Genomic DNA, 17139 nt, shown 5'->3' on the forward strand with positions numbered 1-17139 from the left:
TCTGTCCCCTGAGTTCCCACTGGCCCCCCTCAGCCCTCTCCCTCCTCTGCTCACCCTTCCTTTCCCTCTTCCCCCCCCCATCCTCCCCTTTCACTTTACAAACCCACTCCCACCGTCCGCGCCTCACTCACCCCTTCAACCTGCAGGAGTTCACCTCCCTGCACCTCTCCTAGAACCGGACCTCAGTCTTCACGACAGCTTGTCACGCTGAAGGAAGGACAGTTTTACAAGGCAGACACGGCCATCATCGACTGCAGAGTCGTCGTGGAAGGGCTTCATTGCGGTTGTTAGGACCGAGTTAGCACCCACCCATAGCGACTCTAAGCAGGCAGAAAGGCACACGGTCCAGCCCCGGGCCATCTTCACAACCGTTCTGGTGTCTGAGCCCGGGCTTGCGGGCACTGTGCCAGTCCATCTTGTTGAGGGCCTTCCTCTTTTCCGCTGCCCCTCCACTGGGCTAGACACCTCTTGATACTTCCATTCATCCGATAGTCACAACATCTTCCTGGCTAGCTGCTGTCCTGGCAAGCTTACAGCGGAGGACACTGAGGCCAATCTTTGTCGACTCAGAGGCTGTTTGTGGTCTACTGTCTGGGAAAAGCAGGTTACAAAGCAGTATTTACAGCAGGGTCTCCTGCTTGTAAGAGCTCCAGCGGGTAAGCTAAAGAACACAAAGACTAAAAAGTACCTGGGTGGGGAGGGACAAAAACCCAAACTCACTGCCATCCAGTCAATGCTAACTCAAAGCAACCCTTGTGGGTTTCCAAGATGGTACCTGTTTACTGGAATAGAAAGCCCAAGTCTTTCTTCTGAGGAGCTGCTGGTGGTTTTGAACTGCTGACCATGCGGATCGTGACCCATGTAGCCACTACACCACATTGGGAAGGGGTGTCAAAAATGGTGGCCATGGTCATCTCAGCGGCAGGGTGACAGTTGGTTTATGTTTTCTGCGTTTTGTTTAGCTGTCCTAAGGCTCGTGGGAAGAATAGAAAGGAAAAGGAGATGGGAGGGGCATGTGTTTGCACTGCCCCTTCATCATGCCTGGTTCTCGAGTTTTTCAGAAAATGCCTACTTCTGGGTGGGAACATCATGATTTTTTTTCCCCCTCGATAGTGATGGTTGAACAGCATGATGGATATAAGGAAGGGCACAGAATTATCCATGTAAAAAATGTTAAGAGGGCAAAGTGTTTGCTACCTATTCAAGAGGGATTCAAACTTGCCTGGGAAAATTCTCTTAGAATTCCATTAGCCCACAGGTGTGAAAAACCTCCTCAGATTCACTGAAATAAAAAAGGTTTTATTTCTACAGAAATATGTGCTTGCCCCCAAATAAAATCAGAATGTATCAACAAGCAAAACAAAGAAAATAAACCCATACTGCCCCCTCCCTTTTACAATTCTTCACAGCTACACTCTTAAAAAACAGAGAGAGCGTTTCTGTCTTTGAGTTGGGTATCGGGGCTCCTCATTTGCGCTTACCCAGTTGCCCTGATAGGAAACAGGACTTGGGAATGAGGCTAGTCAACCCCCAACAGCCCCGAAGCTGGATTGGTGACGTTGGTGGCCCATCCAGAGTGTGTTTTGGACCCTTAGGTTATAGAGCAGGCGTTCCTTGGGTGAGGCAAGCTGTGGGGCCACTAGCCCAAAGGCAGGCAGTTTGAAGGCCACCAGAGGCCCCTCTAGGGTCAGGCCTAAAGAATTGCTTCTGACGGGGCAGTCTTGAAAGCCCTACGGAGTGAGGTTTTATCTGAAGTCACGGGGTCGCCAGGAGTCATAGTCAAGTGACAGCAAGGAACACACTGACCACAGGCTACTCCATGGTGGCCTGCCCCTGGCCCGAGGCACAAAGCCCTTCCTCCATCACAGGGACAAAAGCTACGGTGAGCGAAGGCCAGAGGAGTGAATTCCAACATGTTCAGAATTACGACACTCCAACCCTGTTGGGCTGTCACCCCCTCCTTCCCTCCGAACAGAACGCGGCCAAGGAATCCGGCGGTATTTGCAGAGTCTACTTGGTACTTTTCCACCCGTGTGGTGAAGGGCATGACTTGAAGCCTCCTCCCCGCCAGCCCCTGGACTGGCGATCGGTGCGGCATTCTCAGTCAGGCATGGCCACTGTGAGGAGCCGTGCAGGCAGGTGTTGCCAAGGGGTGACCAGGCCAGGCCTGGGAATCCAGCCGTTAACACGCATGGGCGCACTCACACACTCACACACTCACGTGCGTGCACACACACTCAACAACCAGGTTCCCCAGCCCCCTTCCCTACTCTCCTGGTCTGCCTGCTCCCTTCCCCCCTCCCCACTGGAAGGAGAGTGGGAGAATTCGTTGGAGAATTCATAAAGGCTCCCAGCAGGAAGTACCTCCACCTCCTGGCACCGAGCCCACTGGGCCACACCCTCAGTGCAGTCCTCAGGCAGGTGTCTCCAGAGCCCAGAAGCACTTCAGGCCATTCCTGGCTGCTTAGATGTTGTGATATCAAGTCATGGCCCAGCCCCAACGCTCATACATTGAATTCACCACAGCAAATCACTGCTGTTGAAGATGTTCGATCTTTCCTGAACCGTCAGTGATCTTGAGGACTCCGTCCTCCTGTGTTTGTGGCTGCTCAGACCCGTAACAATCGTACTGACAGCCCGTTTATGAAGTCCCTTCTGCGGAGGCATCTTAGAAACATGGAACATTCCTGACATTCCTTTGAAGTAGGCCCCACTTGTAAATTGAGAAGACTCAGACTGAGGAGTGACTTACAGAAAGTCAGACAACGACTGATCAAGACAGAAACCAACCCAGATCTCCTGCCCACCCCCACCCCCAAATTCAAACACTGCCCCAGAGGAGTGGTGGAGAAGGAAGCCCAGGGGTCCAAGCGCACTGATCCCTTTCACAGGACGGCTGATGAGGGCAACTCACCTGGAAACAATGGCGCCATGGTCTGGGCGCACTATGTGCTCGGCACAGTTCTGGTGACTCAATGGTTAAGGAAGCCCTTAGCACCTAACAGAAAGGTCAGCAGTTCAAATACAGCAGCTGCTCCTCGGGAGAAAGACGTGACCGTCTACTTCCCTAAAGATTCCCAAAAACTCACTGCCATCAAGTCAGTTCCAACAGGGTAGAACTGTCCCTGTGGGTTTCCAAGAAAGCCTCCTCTTTCTCCCTCGGAGCAGCTGGTGGCTTCAAACTGCTACCCTTGCAGTTAGCAGCCCAACATGTCACCGCTGTGTCACCAGGGTGCTGTCCCTAAAGATGACATCCTATGACACCCAATGGGGCAGTTTTACTCTGTCCTATCGGGTCTCGAATCAACTTCACAGCAGTTAGTAATGGGGTGCTGATTGGAGGGGCCCTCAGTTGTTCACTAAAAGGTCGGCAGTTCGAACCCACCCAGCCGCTCCGTGGGAGACAGATCTAGCAGTCTGTTCCCACCAAACCCACTAGTCCACTGCCACGGAGTCAGTGACCCTATAAGACAGACTAGAACTGTCCCAAAAGGTTTCTAACATTTTCTCCCTGGGAGCAAACTGGTTTGAACTGCTCACCTTGCAATTAACAGCTCAATGCACACAGCCTGATACACCACCAGGGCTGGAGCCCCCTCCCACCTGACACTCACTCCCCAAACAGATTACAGCCTGCAAAACCCAATGAGTTAGTTTCACTGACACGTAGGGGTGCCACAAGTCACAATGATCTCAATAGCACCCCACCACAGTCACGGGCATGGTTTCTATGTATATTATAATAAAAAGTCAACTCACTGCCAGGGTGTCGATGCCGACTCACAGTGACCCTACAGGGCAGGACAGAACTGCCGCCTGAGAGTTTGCAAGACCGTAACTGTTTGCGGGCATAGAAAGCCCCATCGTTCTCACTCGGAATGCCTGGTGGTTTTGAACTGCTGACCTTGTGGATTGCAACCCAACAAAGAACTGTTAGACAGACTTGTGCAGGGCTAAAAAATGTCCATTAACGCACGCCCAGAGAGCCAAGCACGGAACAAGGAGTGGCGCACTGCACAGGCTCAGGGGTTCAGGTTTCCCGCCGGTAGGCATGGGTGGGCGCTGAACCTGGATTGGTCCACCTAGGCCAGGTGAATGCAGTTCAGCCAATGGGGTCGATCAGGGGTCGTCCACCACGCCTCCCCGTAGAATCCTTGAAAAGGCAGGAGCCCAGAGTTGGAGACTTTGCGTGACTCCGAGCAGCTTCCACCAGGCTGCAAGGTCGGGAGGAGTCCTATGGGTGCCGGGTAAACCTGAACTTTCTTCCAACTCTCATAAACCTCACTTGGATCACGAGCCAGGCTTCTGCGTGAATTCTTTCTCCTGCGGGGCCAAGGACTGAGGTGTAACTCTAGCTCCAGAGAGAGCTAACAGAACCACTGTGAAACCAGGGCTTAATTTTTCCTCATGGCACTATGACATGGGTACTGTTTATACAGATGAGGCACAGAGAGGAGACACTGCTGATATGTGCTGGGGTCTGGATTTGAACGTCCTAGTTCCAAACACTGTGCAGCCTCTGAAGCAGAGACATACACCCCCACCCCCATCTCCTGCTTCTCCAACGTTGGCCTGTCCTATGTCATCACCTTCCGCGTCTTTCTGAGAGTCCGTTCCAACTTCCTCATCCCCCTTGGGGTGGCGTTGTTCTCTTATGAAATTGCTTTGTGAAACTACTTGTTGTGCAAGGCTGCATCTGATCGATCACTATCTGGGCCCTGCCCCGCCCCTTCCCTCCCCCATTCAACTAAGAGTTCTATCAGATTTGTCGAAGCAGAGGCTTGCAGTTGTTTCTGTTAATCAATTCATAAGCAAAGGCTGACTGAGAGCAGTTTTTATCCCCAGCCTGGGGCTGGGCAAGAGGCCCTGGTGGCGTAGTGGTTATGGATCGGGCTGCTAATTGCAAGATCAGCAGTTCAAAACCACCAGCCGCTCCTCAGGAGAAATGTGGAGCTCTCTGTTTCTTTTAAAGAGTTAAAAATCTCAGACACTCCCAGGGGGCAGAGCTACCCTGCCCGGAGAGAGTTGCTATGAGTCAGCATTGACTCGATGGCAGTAGCTTTGTTTTGGCTTGGTTTTCTGCTGGCCACTGTGGAGACAGGAACAAAGAAAACATGTAGACGTGGGCCCCACCCTCAAGGAAACAAAGGTAAATAACAGAGCATGCGTGTGTGCTCTGCTTAGATAGCACTGGGTCTGTGTACAGTGGTATTTCAAAAGATAGGAGAGTCAAAAAAGTTCAAGGAAGTGGAATCTGACATGGGGTTTGAAAAGGGGGAAGAGGGTTTGGGTGACTGGAAGTGGGGAAAGCCATTCAGGCAAGAGAAACAACAGACATATAGCCGGCATATAAATAAGCCAGAGAAAGAAACAGCTGGAATTTTTCTTTTTTTTTGGGGGGGGGGGCCCAAGTTGTGCTATTTCCACCTTTCCCTAGGCAGCAATAGTGAAGTTTCTGAAACTGAAGAGGGGCTCTCCATTTCCCATTCCCACCAGTAGGCGGAGCTGCTGCTATTGCTGCAAATGCAATTGCCCGGGAAGGAAAAACCCCAGGTCACTCCTGGAAGAATATCAACCCTCAGGCATGAGCCAGGTGGGAGGGAATGGGGGTGGGCACTAGGCTTTTCCATCTGTGCGGCCTTGGTATTCGGCCTAGAAGTTTGGGAAGAAATAGAGTGCAGAGGGAAGTCGGGTGGGACGGACAGGAGAAACAAGGAAGGCGCATCAGAGGCACGTCCCTCGAGGCACAAACCTCCAAGCACCAGGAAAAGGCTTCCCAAGTCCCAGGAAAGAGGCTTCCATGGGTTCCGTGGTCATGGCTGACCACAGGGTGTGGGAAACCACGAAAAGTGGTCCGTGCTGGTCTAAGACCGGTTTTTCGAACAGTGCTTAGAACAGGTGTATCACACCGTCAGGTCAGGAGAGATGCTTGTGGCTTTGGGGAGTGTACACCTCCTAGCCTCGGTGTCATGGTGCGTGTGGCAGCAGGTGGGCGGTGGCATCCTTCTGGAACCTCGAAGTCAGCCGCACCTGCTTGTACGATGTGTTCCACCAGCTGAGCTAAGCAACAGGCCCCTGAGTCACAGGAGCACCAGCGATGATGAGAAAGCAGGGAAGGCTAGTCTGGAGCAGGAGATCCTCGCTGCTCTGGTCTCTAAAGAGCTGTGTGTTTGGTCTCTGAGCCTCGGTTTCCCCGTTTGTGTGATCATGTGTCGGTCGATTGTGGCTCAACGTGACCCGAGGTAACCGGGCTGAAATCTATGTGGCAGTAGGTCTCCCTCTCCCAGAAGAGAGATCCCCTGTCTCCCTCTCCCAGATGGGGGTGGGGGGGTGGGGGGGGGAGAGCAGGGGAAGGGTGTGTGTGTGTGTGCAAACTTTCTGTTAGCAACAGAGCGCTTCCCCGTGACATCACCAGGGCCATAATCTCAGATCTGGCTTCCAGCTCCAAAAGAACACACACTCCCGTGGCCAGGGGCTAGGCAGGGTTGGGGGAGGGCAGATTGGGCAGCTTGCCTAACAAGCCCCGGACTCACCCAAGGGGCAGCCCTGGGCGATGTCCACCGCGGCACTGCCCGCCCCACGCCCCACCCCCTGCCCTCAGAACCCAGACGGGGTCACACCCACGGCTCCCCGACTTCCTCGGGGACTTCTGGAATCTCATTGGATTCCTCCCTGGAGTGCTTATTGCCCTTCACATCCGCAACCGCTTTACCTCCTCAACCCCTGATGCGAGGTTATTAATCACTATTCCTTCCGCCTCTGAAAGGCTTTTTATCAGGCTTATTATGAAGGGTGAAACCCGAAGGTAATTTGTCTGGAATTCATTCAATAATCAGTTAACTAAAGTTCCTTACCCGCCAAATATGAGCAAGAGGCAAAGAAACCCACACAGCCCATTACAGTAGAGGGTCAGAACTGGGGGGTGTCCTCAAAGGACTTCACTGGCACCCCAATTATTCCATGGGGGATCAGCGGGGGGTGGTTAGTTAAAGGGTCACGGAAACGCTCCTCTCGCTAACTGGATGACAATGCGGCCACCACCACAGCCCCACCCCCACAGTTCATTTTTCCCTGGGACAAGGAAAGGCTAGTGACCTTCCAAGGTCACTTCTCCCCCAAAGGGTGACACTAATAGCAGAGCCTTGGTCTTCAAAGCTTTCCATTACGCCACTGGTGAGATATTTTTTTTCATTTCGAACCTACAAAATAGAAGAGTGGGGTGAGGGATGCCCCCATGATTTCCGGGGACGCTCCCGGATCACCGGCCACCACAGTGGAGACAGCCCCCAGTGTCAACTCTGCAGTTTCGATGGGCAGAGATCGAGGCAAAGTATGCCAGCGGCCTCAGCCCCCACCCAGCCACCACGCGTGCCCTCTCTCCGGGACCCCCAGGGACCCCACTCCCGCGCGGGGCTCCGGGAAAGGTGGGGGCATGGGAGCAAGGCTCGCACTCATTCCACGGGGGCGTGGCCGAGTCACGGGGGCGGGGCGAGGCGGGAGTCCCACCCGCCTCCCCAAGCGCAGTGACTGTACCAAATATGGGCAGAGCGGAAGCGGCGGGTAGACGTCACGGCGCCGGGCGGGGGCCCTGCTGAGAGGCTAGTGACGGGAGACGCAGACGGCGCCTACGTGTCACCATGGAAACTAAACAGTAAACAGAACTCGTGAGCTCCGAGCGCGGCCTGCCCCACGACCTGTCTGGGAGCAAAGAGCCGGAAGCTGGGAAGCGCCAGGAGACACCTTGTCCTGGCAGAGAGGGCAAGGGTGTGGCGAGGGTACAGGGCGGAGGAGAGGGACCCCAAGAGCACCCCTCCAGACGTTCCCGAGGGCGCAGGGGCAACTCGGAATAGAAAGACGTCCTTGAGCCTGTTCTAGAGGGCGGCTGCTGGCTGCTGGCGTGCGAGGTTGTGGGGGTATCGCGTTGGCCTTGTTTCTTTCTCCATTGAAAGGCTAAGAGTGAAAGTTTGGGGGCCACCCACTCGGGCCTCGGACTCCAGCTCCGCAGCTCCGATTGGATGCTCCTGAGCTGATCACAAGTTTTCTGAGTCCCAGACTCACAGCGACCTTAGGGGATAGGGTAGAACTGCGGGTTGTGAATTTCACCGAGACTGTAACTGTTTAAGGGGAGGAGAAAGCCCCACCCCCACCCCCACCCCCGCGGAGGGCTGGTGGTTTCGAACTCCGGACCTTGGGTTTAGCAGCCCAACTCATAACATAACCACTAGGTCACCAAGGCTCCTTTCCAGACCATAGTGTCTGTTAAATAGGGATCACAGGACCTGCTTAGAGGATAATGAGTTAGTATGTTTGTATAGAAAGTGCTTGGAACGGTGCCCAAATTCATACTAGCTGTTCATGGTTTTTATTCCTGGGCCGCACAGTAGTAGCAGAGCTAGTGCTGGGCAACGAATACTTCCTACTACTGCTTCTGTGCTGTATTTTGATTCATTCTTTGGTTTCAAAATCAATTTAAAAGAATTTAGAACTTAAGAGGTAGTAAGTCAAATTTAGTGAAATACGAGGGGATTTCAAAAAGTTTGTGGAAAATGTCCATCGTCATTGACTTTCCTTCCCCCACCCCACCCCAAGGAACTTTCTGAAGTCCCCTCTGATGTCAATGTCATGTATGAGCGTTTGCAGTTTCACAGGTTTTCATTTTTGCAAACATTCATGCAGAATCACAGAAGTCATTCAAGTTTGCCGGCTTCGTCTTAAAAAGACACCCTAGAGATCCATTGGTTAGGAGCTCTGCCAAGAGCCAGTGGTTCAAACCCACCGGCTGCTACTTGGGAGAACATGGGGCCGACAGCTTCCATAAAGATCGCAGCCTTGGAAGCCCTATGGGCAGTTAAACTCTGTCCTATAGGGTCAAGAATCAGAATGGACTTGATAGCAACGGATTTGCTTGTTTACTTTTGTGTCTTTGTCTTTATGATCACTGTGTTGTCTTAGTTTATTTCACACTTAATGTTTAAGCGCAGTTCTGTGTACAACACCAGGGTTGCAGGCATGCACCACACCCTAAATAATCTCCGAGGATTCTGAACCATTATGCAAATTTACTCTTAAAAGAAAATCATATAGCCAAAGCCATGTATAGAGGGTCAAATATTAATATAACTGGGCATTCAATCCAGTCGAATACAATACTTATTAAAATATACGTAATTGTTCTAAGTGTGTGTGTGTTGTGATTGAATTGTATCACCTGTAAATACTCATCAGCTTGGCCAGGCCATGATTCCAAGTGATTTGGCAGTTATGTAATGATGTAATCTGTTGCATATTTGATGATGTTACCATCCCCCATGATGCAGTCTGATGTAACCAGCCAATCAGTTGCAAGGGACGTGGAGTAGAGTTCAATAACCTTACCCAGATTAAGACCCTTCTCTGATATAAGGGGGATTTCCATGGAGTGTGGCCTACTTCACCTTTTATCAGACAAGAGATAGAAGGAGGAGGGACGCATTGCCACCAGGAAAGAAGAGCCAGGAACAGAGTGAGTCCTTTGGATCTGGGGTCCCTGCACTGAGGCCCAGGGGAGGATTAGTTCAAGGCCACATAGAGATGTAACAGGTCTCTTCCAAGCTACGGAGAATCATGGCCCAGCCTCGGTGACTCATATTTTGAAGGTACACAATTCAAGTCATGACCGACCATTTGTAAGTTCAGGGAACATACTAAGAATCAAGACCAGCCTTAGCCCAAAGCTGATTCCTTTCAGGTAGAGGTCAGACACACCTCCATTCACCATGCTTTTGGACAGATCTCCACAAGACACTCTTTACTTCTCTGCTGGGCTTGATCCCCTCTGAGAGCTCACGGGTCATAATGCAAAATTATGGGACGTTTTCTAGGAAAGTCACCGGTTACAAATTCAAGATCAGGATCAACTTGAAAGAAACACAACCAATTCTGGAGACAAGGTTCTTCCTTCAGGACAGCTACCATGTCCCCGGGCAGGCAGGTTACAAATTAAGGATCAGGATCAACTTAGAAATAACAGGAATAATTCAGCTGACACTTATATGGTAGTCTTTTTTTTAAACATTTTATTAGGGACTCATACAACTCTTATCACAATCCATACATACATGAATTGTGTAAAGCACATCTGTACATTCTTTGCCCTCATCATTTTCAAAGCATTTGCTCTCCACTTAAACCCTTTGCATCAAGTCCTCTTTTTTTCCCCTCCCTCATTAGCCCTTGATAATTTATAAATTATTATTTTGTCATATCTTGCCCTGTCCGGAATCTCCCTTCATCCCCCTTTCTGTTGTCCGACCTCCAAGGAGGAGGTCACATGTAGATCCTTGTAATCCGTTCCTTGGATGGTAGTCTTAAGAGACTCTGATCCCATTGGAAACAATGAAACAGGAAAAATGGTATGTGCAGGGCGGGGTGGTTTTTAACTTTTTATGGAGATCCAGGTGGAAGTTTATGGAGCAAATTGGTTTTCCATTCAACAATGCATAACCATTTTGATGAGTGTCATTGACTGTGGCCACACCATGTAAGAGCACTTTCCCCTCTCCTCCCTGTGTGTGCCTCCTTCCGCCTCCTTCCATCTGATCCCTTCCCGCCCTCTGAGCTCCATCCTGGTTAATAGGTAGTGTTTCAGGTAGGCTGCCAAGGCCAATAACTTGTCACACAGCAAGGGGAAGGAACCGTTCTGATAGTGCCTGCACCTGGCCCAGCCTTCTCCTAGCCACCTGTGCCTGGTGGACCTCTGTAACACAGCTTACCCTGCTCAGGCCTCCCACCCTGGAAAGGTCCCACAAAGGACTACAAAACATGCCAATCATACCTAGAGCATGCCCCGAAGTTCTTCAGCAGCATCTGCCACCTGAGACTCTGGGTGACTCTCTCCAGTGCATGGCCCTACCAACCATCTATCTCATGACAGCATTTTTGAAAGGGAATAAAGGTCTCGGAAACTTTTGACACCCGTCCCCTGATCAGCAGAGGAGACCTGTGTGAGAGGGGATAGAGCGTCACCCTAGGTGACCTAAGTATGGGTTCAGAACAGTGGTTCTCAACCTGTGAGTCTCCACGGGGGTTGAACAACCCTTTCACAGGGGTTGGCCGACTCATACAGTAGCAAAATGGCAGTGATAAAATAGCAACAAAAATAATTTTATGGTTGGGGTGGGAGGTCACCACCACATGAGGAACTCTGTGAAAGGGTTGAGGCATTCAGAAGGTTGAGAACCACTGGTTCAGAAGCAGATGTTAACACTCCAGGCACGTTGGGATTTGGAGTCGAGAAGCTTCAGCCCAGATCTCAGTTCAGCCACTTACCAGGTATAGGGCCATTGTCCATTCCTTTAATTTGTCCTACATCTTTTTTCCCAGCAGTAAGAGGAAGAGACTGATACTATCAACTCACAGGGCTCCCTCATAGACTAAGCAAGAGCATTGTGTCTCCTTAGTGTGCCTGCAGCTAGCCGGCCAATGCTCCGCTCAGCAGATAGGGTCCCTGATTTAGCTCTGCTTGGGAAGGGCCTGTGAGCCCTGCTTGTGCAGTAGATAGGCGTTGAACTGCTAACAGAAAGGCTGTGAGCTGCTTCACTCCGTGGGAGAAGGCCAGGTCAGCAGCTTCCAGGAAGATGCCCAGTCTTGAAAATCCTTTGAGGCCGTTCTCTGTCCGGTAGGGTTGCCATAAGTTGAGATTTATTCAACAGCGGTGAGTTTGGGGGCAGTAAAGGATATGACACAGCGTGGCATAGAGCTAAAAGGTTAGCCTGGGGCCCAGGCTGTAACCCCTACTGCCTCCCGATACAAACTCCAATTGCTCCCGTGATCAAGCCCCTGTTGTGCAATGCCAACTGCCTAAAGCTCCCCCTTGATCTCCCAGAAGCTTCCCAAACTCAACATGGGGCCTGTCCGACCTGGAATCCACCTCCTTCTCCTGCACTCCTGGAGCCCTAGTGAACCAGAGCAGGCGCTGGAGACCTCCCTGCCTCCACTCAGTCACCAAATCCTGACAGCCCTACCCCCTAATTACCTCCTGCTCCCTCTCCAGTCCCACCACAGTGCAGTGGTTCAGCCTACACACAACTGAACTAAGTAAACACTGGGATGGTCGAGATCTGGCCACAGTTACCTCTTGTTGACCCATCCCCAGCCCTCCTCCACTTTGATGCCACGGCATCGCTGTAAATGAAAGCAAATGTCGTTATGCAAGGCACTGTAATTTCCATCGCCCACCAATTCTCCCCACGCACACTTTGTAGTCCAAACCCACGGCTCACAGCAGACCTATAGGACGGAGGAGTGCCTGCCCACCCCCCACCCTCACGCCCCTTGGCTCTCCAAAGCTGTAAATCTTCACAGATGTGGACAGTCCTGTCTTTCTCTCCTGGAGTCTTCAACCACTGTGCCCTAGGCACATTTGTTGTTGTTGTTGTTGTTAGGGCCCATTAAGTTGCTTTAGAATGCTAGTAACCCCAGGTGACAGAGTAGAATTGCCCCTAGGGCGTCCCTGGACTCTCCCTCTGTAGGTCTGTCTGCCCAGGAGCCACCCAAGCCAGGGCCTTAAACACTGGGCCACCATGCTGATCGTCCTGTCCAGGTGAGTGTGTGGGCTGAGACGTGTCCGCCTTGGCAATGCTGACCCCTTACCAGCTATCCCCCCCACCCGGTCACTTCCTATCTGTCTATCTCACACACACACACATCAAAAACAAGCCCAAGCTCACTGCCATCAAGTCAATGCCAACGCATAGCAACCCTACAGGACAGGGTAGAACGACCCTCGTGAGTTTCCCAGACTGTTGAGGATAGCAGAAAGCCCCATCTGTCCCCCACAGAGCTGCTGGTGGTTTAGAACTGCCGACCTTGGGGTAACATGTGACCACTGTGCCGCCACCAGGGCTCCTATTGTCCAGCTGAGGGATCTCTGAAGTCCAGCTCAGAAACCCTCCAGCTGGAGCACATCGTCCCCTGGTCTGTACAACCCCTGCAGGGTAGGCGGTGTATTCCACCAGTGGTGTTTCTGTGCGTCTTTAGCTCGCACAAGCTAGACCCTGAACTCTTGTAGGACGGGACTGTCCTACTCACATCGGAGTCCAGCGCTTGCTATGCCGTTGTGACCAGCTCTTTGCTGACTTCAAAGAAGCTCATGTGTGCTCCAGAGACTGCGTATCCTACCCGTGTCCCCATCGGCCTAAATTATAAGGTGAGAAATAACAGAACTGTGTGCCTGGCACCAGAATGAGCACTCTGGCCTCACTGGCTTACTTAAGGCATGTAGCAACCTCCTGGGGTGGGTGCTATTATTAGCTCCATGCCACAGAGGGGACACTTAGGGCCAGACTGGTTTGCTCACTGGCCCCAGGCCACAGAGCTGGGATTCCAAGCCGTGTGAGTCTCTGCCCTGAACCACGTTGCTCACGTTGCTCTGCCTGATCTCGTTGCTCAAATCCAGACTGCTCTTGCACAACATCTGATACACTTGGCTGTGATGGAGTAAAAAGTCTAATACTACGTATCACTCGTTCCAGAGACATGATCACTAAATTGCTCCCCAAAGTAGATCTGGCACAGCCGGCACCTCAGCCGTTCACCCTGGGAGTGAAGATCTGGCCTTCAGCCTCCAGGCCCTTTAGCTATGTAATGTACCCACCGCTCAGACCCTGCGGGGTGTCCTGCCTCCTACTCATCTGACTGAGCCAAGCCCAGGTGCAATGTCAGCAGGAACTGAAAGTCATGATGGTGTATTAAATTATAAGCGCGTGGCCATCAGGGCCAGGCAGCCTTCTAGGGACAGCGGCCAGCTCCCTGTCTGTTCTGCGTCCTCACGGACAGTTGAACAATACGCCACTTAGCTGATGGGTGGGTGGGTGCAATCACTGGGATGAATGGTGTGACAACGAAACCAGTTTGTCTTCTATTGCTTGCTCTGGTGTGCCAAGAGAGCGAAATCCCCCCTGGCCTCCTTCAGGCACTTTGGACTCATTGAGAGGCATATTCAAGGAGGCATCTCGGTCCCACCTGCTATTCTGCACACAGGCCGAAGCACATGCTTGGTATATGGGGATCGGGATGAGATGGGTGTCGATAATGGTAATGATAATAACTAACTCCTTAGTCCCCCATTCTAATACAGACTGAGCTATAGGCTGGAAAATGTACCACACCGATCGCTAGGAGCCAATGACCATGAAAGGATTTCGGTGATACTCTGAAAATTGTAGGTCAAGAAGCATGGACAGATTGAATTGTGCTGGTTTCCTTGAAGATAACTTGAACACGCATGCATTCTGCATTGGATGTGGAAATTAATGTCTCGAGCTGGAAGCGCAGTCGCCAAGTGTCACTGATGAGCTGTTCACTTGTACATTTTGTGCTCCTTGAAATTTCTTCCTAGGGTACCCGGGGCCCGGTGGTTAAAACACCCCCAAAAGATCAATGACGGGAAGACTGTCATTTGCTTTCTATTTGAGCCCTTGGTATCAGCTTCTCATTTTTTCCCTCCCTCCCACCACCCGCTGCCTGGGAGAGAGAGGTGCCTGTCAGGCCCCATAAAGATGCACGGCCTTGGAAACCCTCTGGGCAGTGCTACGCTACCCCATAGTGTCACTGTGAGTCAGACCCACTGGGCAGCAGTGGGTTGGGTCTGGGTCTGGTTCCTTCCCAAGCTAGCAAGTGCCTCATTTGCATACGGCGGAACCCTTGAGAGGGATTTTTCTATCCTAGGACCAAAAAACACACAACCCTGTGAAGTACACAGTTCACCCTCACGTTTAAGTCCTGGTCTTCCAAGGGTAGAAATCTTGGTAATTTTTTTTTTTGCTACATCCATTCATTCAGCCCCCAAGCATTTTGAGTGCCTACGGGCACCTCTGAGGGTGACCCTGCTTGTGTGGAACCCACAGTCCAGTGGACATTTTTTTTTTTGAAGACTGCGTAAGTGATGTCAGAAACACAAACCCATTACCATCGAGCTCATCCTGACCCGTGGAGACGCCGAGTGCTGCCGCAGGTCGGTCTTTCCTTTCTATTTATTTATCCATCCATCCATGGGGTCGGGCACATGTGTACCTTGGTTGCCATCATCATCCTCAAAACATTTGCTTTCTGCTTGAGCCCTTGGTATCGGCTTCTCATTTTTCCCTCCCCCTTCGTCCCTCCCTCATGAACCCTTCATCATTTATAAATTATTGTTATTTTTTCATTTCTTACACTGACTGATGTCTCCCTTCACCTACTTTTCTGTTGCCTGTCCCCCTGGGAGGGGCTTATGGGTAGATCATTGTGGTCCTTTCCCCCTTTCTACCCTACCTTCCCCTTACCCACCTGGTGTGGATATTCTCATTATTGGTCCTGAGGGGGTTATCTGTCTTGGATTCCCTGTTTCCACCTCTTATCTGTACCGTGTACATGTTCTGGTCTAGCCAGATTTGTACGGTAGAAATGGGGTCATGATAGTGGGAGGGAGGAAGTATTAAAGAACTAGAGGAAAGTTGTATGTTTCATCGGTGCTATACTGCACTCTGACTGGCTTGTCTCCTCCCTGAGACCCTTCTGTAAGGGGATGTCCAGTTGCATAGACCTTTCTTCACATAGATCTTTACGGGAACAGATTGCCAGAGCTTTCTCCTGGGGTGTCCTGCGTGGACTCGAACCACCTACCTTACAGTGAGTAGCAGAGTGCACAAACCAACTGTGAGACAAGCTGTGAACAAAGCAAGGAGAATAGGGGATGGAGAGTGGGGGACGGGCTGTGTGCAGAAGTGATTCTAGATCCAGGGTCCAGGGAAGGACCAGCCAGGCAGAAGGGCAGGAAGGAGCAGGGTGAGCAGGAAGGTCCACCAGCACGGCCCTTGAGGGGACATGGACAGAGATGGAGGGGAGGGGACAAGAGTCAGCTCTGAGGTGTTAAGAGCCACACAGTACAATTTGAATGGCTCCGGGACTCCGTTGACAAATCATGCTCAGATCTCCTTTCTTGTGGAAGCGTTTGATTATCCCTGGTTTGGAGGAAATCTCATACAGCAGTAGTTTAAAGATGTGATTTTTGTGATAGATTTTTTTTTCTCTCTCCCTAATTTGAAAAAGTTGAAGCCTTGGCTGATCCCCTAGTGTCATTGCCTGAACACTTCATTCACTCTGTCTCTTCTGTCTCCAGGAACCTGCTCACTGCCATCGATCCAGTCGGTTCCGAACAGGGGAGAACGGCCCCTGTGGGTTCCCGAGATTGTAACGCTTTACCGGAGCAGAAAGCTCCATCTTTCTCCCTCGGAGTGGCCACTCGTTTCGAACTGCTGACCGTGTGGCTAGCAGTCCAACGCATACCCACTCTGCCACCAGGTCTCCATGAATGATACAACATGGCTGTTAGGAGCAGAAACTGTTAAATACTACCCTTTCGTTCTGGCAGTTATACAAGATACAGCAATGTGCCCGAGCCAACCCCCGAGCCTACAATCTAAGGACACAGATGCAGGTCCCCTTGTCGTCTCTCTTTTTCTATCCATCAATGCACGTGACAAGAATCCTTGTACACAGAAGCTGCTGGGGTCTGTAACCTAGGGGAGGGGGGGTAGTAGAGGGGTTCCAGGAGACAAAGATGGAAGTGAGGTATGTGTTTGTAGTCAGATTATAAGAGATGAAATGCCCACTGCTTCTTCCCAGTGCAGAGCCAGGGTGACCTTGTGGGCGAGGTGCCAGCCTGCTCATGGCAAGCCCATGGTTCAAACCCACCTCTGGAGAAAGATGAGGCTGTCAGTTCCCATCAAGATTGATAATCTGAAACCCTAGATTAGATAGATAGAGTCACTAAGAGTCTGAATCCACTCAGTGGAAGTGGATTAATATGCCAGTGGAGTATGGAACCGAAGTTAGAGAAACGTGTGATCTGCATTATTGGGTATGCTCAACTACTCACTGAAAGGTTAGTGGTTCGAATCCACGTAGAGACTCCCCCAAAAGAAACGCCCAGACACGTGCTTCTGCCCCATCACATGGGCCATGGAAAAATCCTCTGGAGCGCAGGAAGTTTTACTCCGTCACCTGGGGCGATGCTGAATTGGAGCTGACTTCATGGCGACAAGTTTGCTTTTTTGGTTATTACTGTGTTGAAATCATGCATAATGTATTCATCCATTCAGTGAGCAAATAAATACTCAT

At 51.3% G+C, this 17139-nt stretch overlaps 1 long non-coding RNA gene across 1 annotated transcript; it reads left to right on the forward strand.

The window, feature by feature from the left end:
• The first annotated feature begins 5059 nt into the window (after positions 1-5059).
• On the forward strand, positions 5060-17127 carry LOC142425629 (uncharacterized). Its single transcript, XR_012779689.1, has 3 exons — positions 5060-5149; positions 14821-14992; positions 16139-17127. It is a non-coding gene; the product is annotated as an uncharacterized LOC142425629 (long non-coding RNA).
• Positions 17128-17139: the final 12 nt, after the last annotated feature.

The sequence above is a fragment of the Tenrec ecaudatus genome, chromosome 14, assembly GCF_050624435.1.
Source record: "Tenrec ecaudatus isolate mTenEca1 chromosome 14, mTenEca1.hap1, whole genome shotgun sequence".
Lineage (NCBI taxonomy): Eukaryota > Metazoa > Chordata > Mammalia > Afrosoricida > Tenrecidae > Tenrec > Tenrec ecaudatus.